The sequence below is a fragment of the Corythoichthys intestinalis genome, chromosome 7, assembly GCF_030265065.1.
Source record: "Corythoichthys intestinalis isolate RoL2023-P3 chromosome 7, ASM3026506v1, whole genome shotgun sequence".
NCBI classification, from domain to species: domain Eukaryota; kingdom Metazoa; phylum Chordata; class Actinopteri; order Syngnathiformes; family Syngnathidae; genus Corythoichthys; species Corythoichthys intestinalis.
Window position 1 is genome coordinate 51377887 of NC_080401.1, and position 7882 is coordinate 51385768.

A 7882-nucleotide genomic window follows, 5' to 3' on the forward strand; every position below is an offset into this window, starting at 1 on the left:
CTAATAATATATCCTTCCAACAATTTAGCATTACACAAAGAAATTAAATCTTGATGTGCACAAAATTAAAAAAATAGGGCTTACAGGAAAAAAAACGAAGATCAGAATTGGATTCAGCACCCCAAAAAGACATAAGAACGAGTGTTTTGCATAAATGTAACAAATTTGTAAGCATAATTAACTAAACATGTTTCAAATCAAGTATATTTCAACCATTGAGGAACTAAAATTGGAGACCAAAATCAACTCTCTTGAAACTATTAATTTATATTACCAGTACTCACCATAAATCTCCAGTTGAAAAGCATACTAGTGGCTTCCTCTGACGGACACTCAAGTACTTAATTTCATCCCTTGGAACAAGAAGAAGCACGTTAGCATAAACGTTGTTTCACAAGTAATTCACAGTCATAATTCTAGCAATTTATATTTTTGTAGCTTTTTGATGAAACTACATTCCTTTTCAGGCTTTTTTCCGATGACGCACTCACGTGTCGGTATATGAAAAGTGTTGTTTAAACATGCCTAGCATTCCCCATGAAGAAGTTGGACGTAGTCATTTAAGTTCATGCTAGGCACACAAACCCATTTTCTAAAACACATATCCTCACTAAGGTGGCAGGTAAGCTGGAGCCGTTCACATCTGATTTCTGGCGCAACTCAAAAATTGAGGAAACGAATGAGAAATATAAGTGTGAGTTACTTTGGAGTGCAGTGGACATACATTTAGGTTTTTGAAATGTGGGAAGAAGCTCCCGACCATTGGCCTTAATTGTCCCGCAAGCTATTTTTAAGTGGAAAAGGAGAAGCAGCAGAGCACTGGACAACATCTGCTGTTGACATGAGGGGTTTCCAAAACAAAGCCGACATTATAACACAAAAGACAATGTGTATATGATATGCTAAAGGAGCTAAGTTGACATTCTGGACGAAAAACATTCAGTACAAAAGCAATCGGTAGTACGTTAATTATCTTCTAAAGCAGTTTCTGGATCAAATTAACGTAAAAATTTAACAAATTGAATTGTATATCTAAAAAAAAATATTACATTTTGTCATTATTAGTCGTTTCAGTGATAATTTTGTTTCTTTTAGTTTCAGTCAAAGGCTACGTTCACACTGTAGGGCAGACATGTCCAAAGTCCGGCCCGGGGGCAAATGCGGCCCATGGTCAAATTTCATCAGGCCCCCAGCCTCTGTCATAAAATCAATAACGTCTGGCCCGCACACAGACTTAATAAATTAGTCAGCAGTACTGCTACCAGCATATGTAGTAGCTTACACACTAAATGCTGCTCCTCATTTACCCACTAAAAGGCAGCAGCACTCTAAGCAACATTACCCCATGTGACACTTTACTCCTAATTTTCTAAAATGGCGACAATTACCATAAAAAGTTGACTGCGATGACTCGCGCTTTAAAGATAGGTGGAAATTGGACTATTTCTTTACTAAAATACGCAACTGTGTCCGCCTCATTTGCAAAGAGACAGTCGCTGTTTTTAAAGAGCTCAATGTGAGGCGATGTTACCAAACAAGACACGCTGCTACGACAAGATAACAGGGAAGATACGCAGCGAGAAATTGAAGCAACTTGAAGCTAGTTTAATTTCACAGCAGCAGTATTTCGCAAGAGCTTGAGAGTCGAAAGAGAACGCCACAAAAGCTAGTTGCAAGATTGTTGGAATTATTAATTAAAAAAATAATAATAAAGCAAATGTGACACACAGAATGATGGCTTGCTAAAATATATTGTTCTACGTAAAGGACATCAGCCAAGGTCGGTCCCCCACATTTTTACCACACCAAATCTGGCCCCCTTTGCAAAAAGTTTGGACACCCCTGCTGTAGGGTATGATGGCTAATTCGGATATTTAGTTAATTTTGATATTTTTTGTGTCGCCTGTCATAGGGTTAACTGAAGTAAATAAGGTGCCTTCAGGAGGTCTTAGATGTCATGCTTTTGTGGCAATTTTTGAGGATATTATGTTACCGGAGCCAACATTACTTGTATCCTGATAGCTTCACATCAAGAACAAAAAGGTTTTTTTTGTTTTTGTTTTTTTTTACACCTTTGTCCGCCGTTTCTCATTCGCGTCTGTTGTATATGTCACATTGGTGACGTACCGTATTGGCCCGGATATAAGACGGCCCTAATTATAAGACGACCCCCTCTTTTTCATGACTCAAGTTTGAAAAAAGACTTTTTGAACACCAAATTAATTTTTATACAGAAAATAATTACAGTACATCCGAAACAAATGATTATAACAATATATTTGAGAAAAAAAACATGTTATTTTGCCTCATTCAAATCTTAATATCTGAACATTAAATATGTAAACTGAAGTGCAATCACATTCGTAAATGAATGGCTTCTGGTTTTGGAAATTTAAATAAACCAATCTATTGTGATAAAACAACAAAATTGCAATAACTGCATTAACCATCAAAGTGAAGTCTAACTCTAGTCTTGAAACACATCTGAGTAAGGAAAAACATTGCAATAAAAAATGCAAACTGGTTAAACTTGAGAGTAGCTGAGATCTGTCATGACTCATGAGTGAACATCGCTTCAATGATATCTGGCACCATCTAGCGTTGTGAATGGGTATAATGTCTAAACCGCGAATATAAGATGACCCCCTCTTTTTCAGTCTTATTTCAATGCAAAAAACACCGTCTTATATTCGGGCCAATACAGCATTTCACTTGTCAATGACTTATAGATCGGATATGTACAGATGAGCTTGTACCGATTATCGGTTTCAAGGTACACCATGGTATGACAATGTCAAGGTTTCAAAACTGCAAAAACTTTCCGTCATAACGTCCTTAAGGTATTAGCTTTATTTATGTCCCCAAAATGTATGGAAAAAGCCTTCATTTACAGCTGCAAGGCTCAACCCTCCCCCGCCGGTTGTTGTTAAGTGTCAGTGAGTCAGCTGTGCTACACGATGGCTGGAGGAGGTGAAACTCCAGAGCTTTTTCCTCCCATCGAAGAAAACAAAATCGATGGTATGGGAATACTTCAGCTATAGAAAATTACAGACGGCCGCGGCTTAGAGGAGGAGAGCCAACTGACATGTTAAAAAACATGTTTGCGGAGGGTGGCTGCCGAGGAGGAAATATATCCAATTAGGCATGTGCTGGTTATCGGTTCCAAGGTTAACCGTGGTATGAAAATGTCACGGTTTCAAAACCACAAAAATTTTCCGTCATACCGTAGTACAGCATTAGCTATTTTTATGTACCCAAAATGCAGTGATAAATTGCTTGGAGCGGCAGCGCACACCCCTCCCCCTCTGGTTGTTTCTCTGTCCTGCGTGTCTGTGACACTGCTGTCGCTGTCAAAACTACACCTGAGCTTTTTCCCACCTCAAAAAAAAGACTGTCGCGAGTATGGTATTAGTATTGGGTATTAGTATTTCGGCTACCGGTTCAGAGGAGGAAGGACAGCCGACGTGCAGGCAACACCTCTAACATGATTTCACGTTTACGTGACCATCGGCCGTCACTTTACACAAAATTTAAGGTAAGTAAACTAGAGCTGAAACGAATACTCGAGCAACTCGAGTTTAAAAACTGATCCGAGTAATTTTATTCACCTCGAGTAATCGTTTATTTTGACAGCTCTAAGCATCACGTTTTGCTTGGGCTACTTTTAATGCGGAACAACGCGCTGATGTCACGTGAGTAGAGGAAGAAGCAAAAAAACTTACTGCAACCGAAAGCCGCTCCAGACGACGCCGACGTTGTTAAATACTAGCCCGCACTATGCTACGTTGGTAGCAGGTAGCGTCTGATGAGTCTCATAGAGATCACATGTTTGTTGAACTAGATGCAAAATGACAGACTCGGCCGCGTCTGGGCAGCGTTAGTAAACAGCCGCCATCTTAAAGCAGTAGAGCGCTAAGCGCTAATAAAGAGCGCTAAGCGCTAATAAATAAGATTAACGATACTTTCACTAGCTCAAGTAACGTTAGCTCTGCGGAGGGCTAGGTCTCTATTAAATATGACCACTTTCGATGCATGGCTAACACGTCTTACATACAGGCTTTAACATAACAGTGTTTTGGAGTGATGAGGGTGTAAAATAAAAACTCAATAGTGCTAACTATCAATTTAAGCTCAGTAGTATTTGCTGGATAAAACACCAAGTAGCACTGGTCCCTAATGTGCTCCAATACAGCCTGTATCATACATTTATTTTTAACACCGCAAAACTCAAAATCCTATCAGGACTTACAGTTTAGACTAACTTAAAACTTAATTGAACTTAAAAATGGCTTGACACAAATAGAAATTCAATTGAAACACGTGGGGAAAAAATCCTAACTTTTAAGTGATGTGTGTTATCAAGCGTAACAGCATTTTTAGGTATATTATATATATTCATAAGATCTATAGGTTTTTTGAGGGAAAGCAGTGAATTAGTCTTTTTTTATTCTAGTTACATCTGAGATGCAATTGTTGCCTGTTTTCAACAATATACATCGAAAATAAAGACATTGATTGACTGAAAATGGTTCAAGATTAGATGAAATGTCTTGTTTTCTCATGTATATTTATAATTGCTCTTCACTCACAATTTTCAGTCGATTACTCGATTACTAAAATATTCGATAGCTGCAGCCCTAAAGTAAACATTGTCATGAACATTTCCCACCACTCTACGAGAGTTCACTCCAGCGTGTTTCCTATGTCTAGCGATGGTAAAACAAATACTATAACGTAAGCTTGGTAACGAGGCAATGAACGTGGCGTTAGCATGCTAAGACGGCTAACTTGTTTCCTCACTACAAGCGTACTTTTGTAAAGTCTTCCGGCATTGTAAAAATCTGTTCAAAATAATATTTTCATAATACAGCCTGTGGTGCTTTTTCTCTCTGGCGACTTTCTGTGTTTGGGGGGGGGGGATATAATGTGTAAATAATCATCCGAGTCATACACACACGCGCCGTCTCTAAGTCTCGCTCTCCATTAATTTTCAAGTAATTATTATTCATACTAGTAGTAGTCGTGGTATATTAGCCCAGAAAAGGTGAACATACTCACATTCCTGCAGCACAACTTTGATAGAGAGAAGTGTGTAGAAAATGAGCAAGTCTCTAAAAATGTTGAGATTGAGCTTTAGAGTCAGTGAATTGCCTGCAATGTATGGGTTTAGTCCTTAAGTTCTATTTATCTCAATTTTATTCAAAATTTTTCAGGTTTTTTTGTTTGTTATTTTATTTAACATTATATTCAAGTTGATGTTCCAATTTGCAAATATGTCATGAAATATGAACAAATCCTTTTTTTTTTTCTTTTTTTTTTTTTTTAAACCCATAACTCAAAACAACACATTTTAGAGCAGTAATTGCAATACTGTGATACCGCAGTTTTGCATAAGGTTATACTGTCAAAAAAATCTCATACCAGCACATGCCTACTTCCAATATGATTTTGCATTTATACAAAATTAAAGGTTAGTAAACAATAAACACTATCATGAACGTTTCCCACCAGCTACGAGAGTTAACTCCAGTGTGTTTAGCGTTGTTAAAATGTTTTTTCCTCTCTGGCAACTGTCTGTGTTGAAAGAGTGTGTGTATAATGTAAACATGATACGAGTCATACACACGTGATTTTTATGGAAAATAATTCAATTATTTTTGTTCTGATGGTAACAATGATGAGCTGTGGGTTTAGGCTCTACTAAAGGACTGTTTATTTTCATTTTATTTAGAACATTTAATTTTTTTTGTTTAAATTATTTTAACATTACACTTATGTTCCACTTTGCCCATGTTTTGAAAAATAAAAATCCAGTTCAATGGAATTTTTTAAAATAACCCAGATATCTCAAAGTAACACATTTTAGAGCTGTAATTGCAATACCGTGATACTGTGATATTTTGGCTTAAGGTTATTATACTGTCAGAATATCATACCAGCACATGCCTATGTAGAGGGTTTTTCTGCACTATGCACTAAGAAAAATGTCAGATATGTGTGGCATACGGGCAAAAAAAAATCTCTTGACCTTCGGTGTGAACGTAGCACAAGGTACTGTTCTGCCTGACAGGTTTCTTTTCACAGCTTTTCAACTATGTTCTACTCTTTTATTACATAAGAATGGGAAATATTAAAAACTGGTGAGGAAAATAAAGTCTACTCTTTTTTGTTGTTGTTGTTGGTTATCTGTTTAATGTGAGTATACAAAATTCTGTTGGTCTTGAAAGGTCAGTCTTTGTTCTAAAATGGCTGACAAAATGGGAAACTGGATGAAAACTGTTTCCAGTCAATGAGTTAACTACATTCTGGTTCTGTACTTTTTCACTCAAGTAAATGAGATAAATTGGTACTTCTATTTTTCCTAATGATTTTTCAATTAGCTGTCCTCATTTAAACAAAATACAGACTATACATAATACTTTTGCTACTTCTCCTTACTACTATTGAATATATACATAGCACGTGAAAGGGGTCAACTGGCTAGCTAACGAGGTAACCAGGCTAAGGGGGACGCGCTACCGGATATGACGTCACAAAAATAGACCACCGCTGTTAAAAAGCTCGGAAACAATGACCGAATTGCGGCCAGCCATTTGTTTACGTTTCTCCATTCGTTTCGCGTTTGATTTAATTCAATACCGACCACTATCTTTCACCTTTAGAGGTGTCTATAATACAAAACAAAACGTGGAAAAGACTTTTAAGAGTCGCATTGGCGCCAATTGCAGTCAACGCCTCGAAAGCGGGAGACGACGAGGGCCAAATCAAACATGGGCGCCACCACCGCCGCACCGACATGTCACTTCCTTACGGTGGCGCCTTTAAAAGAAGGGAGAGGGTTGCAGGAGAACCACTAAACGCTAGTTTAACCACCCAGTGTGGTCTAAAGACGAGGCGAGTGTTCAGCGAGGTTGATAAAACAAAAACCAGGGCCTGGTTTGGAAAGAGACCTTCCACGGGGGCACATCCTGGCGCACGAGCCAGGAAGCACACACGGGCATATTGTTCACGCTCCCACCATTTTACCTTCAAGAAGAAGCGCTGGGAGGTCCACTTTACCACATCCGTATCCCTTTCCGAGTCAAACACACACTTTATAGGCAAAATTTAGAAGTATTTGTGTTTGGTAATGGGGTAAATTGAGGTTTTTTTGGAGGGCTTCTTCTCTCAGACTTGCAGTCAGTCGGCCCACCAACACGGCACAACAGCGCTATTGTACCGCGTGGCCCGCTGGGTCCTAAACCCCGCCGGTTTCGCGTCAATCTCTGGTACGTTTGATTTGATCGTCGGTGTCAACCGTGGATCGGGTGGAGACAGATTTAACATTTTTAAAAAATATTTCACTGCCATTGACAACAATAGACGTCCAATTCATCTAAACTGGTCGGACTGCCTGTGAATGCTCATATTTTAGTGCCATTGGCGGCGATAGACGTTCAATCCATTTTGACTGGAAAGAGCGAAAATAGCACTAAGGTTCCGAAAAATACTAATATATTGTGGTAAAACGTTTTATTACCACCACACACATTTTTTTTTTATTAAAAACAAATTTAGAAAAGATCATTTTTATAATTGTTTTATGCCAGAAAGGTATTTATGAAAACACGGCGGATTTTGATACCATTTTTAAAAATGTTTTGCTTTTTATGGGCTGTAAATCCCCAATTTCATAATTTATTTGTTGGATGACAATGCGATATATGCCGATATGACAAAGTCTACGATTCAATTCAAGGGATTTTACTGGATTGAATACGACGTAACGTTCACATTTAACAAAATCAGTTGAAATTAACTGATATTCACATAAATAATTCTAAATTATATATATATATATGGCGTAAAACACTCAGGTGACTTGAAGTTCCGCTCTGAGACC

The 7882-nt window shown here is 38.0% G+C and overlaps 1 protein-coding gene across 1 annotated transcript in view; it reads right to left on the reverse strand.

Moving 5' to 3' along the window:
- jade3 (jade family PHD finger 3) overlaps positions 1-7638 on the reverse strand; it is a 35796-nt gene extending 28158 nt beyond the window's left edge. Inside the window, exons 1-2 of the mRNA XM_057840452.1 lie at positions 7027-7638; positions 285-353 (exon numbers count right to left, since the gene is read on the reverse strand). The gene's annotated coding sequence lies outside the window, so the exon portion shown is untranslated. The remainder of the gene's footprint in view (positions 1-284; positions 354-7026) is intronic.
- Between the last annotated feature and the right edge of the window lie 244 nt (positions 7639-7882).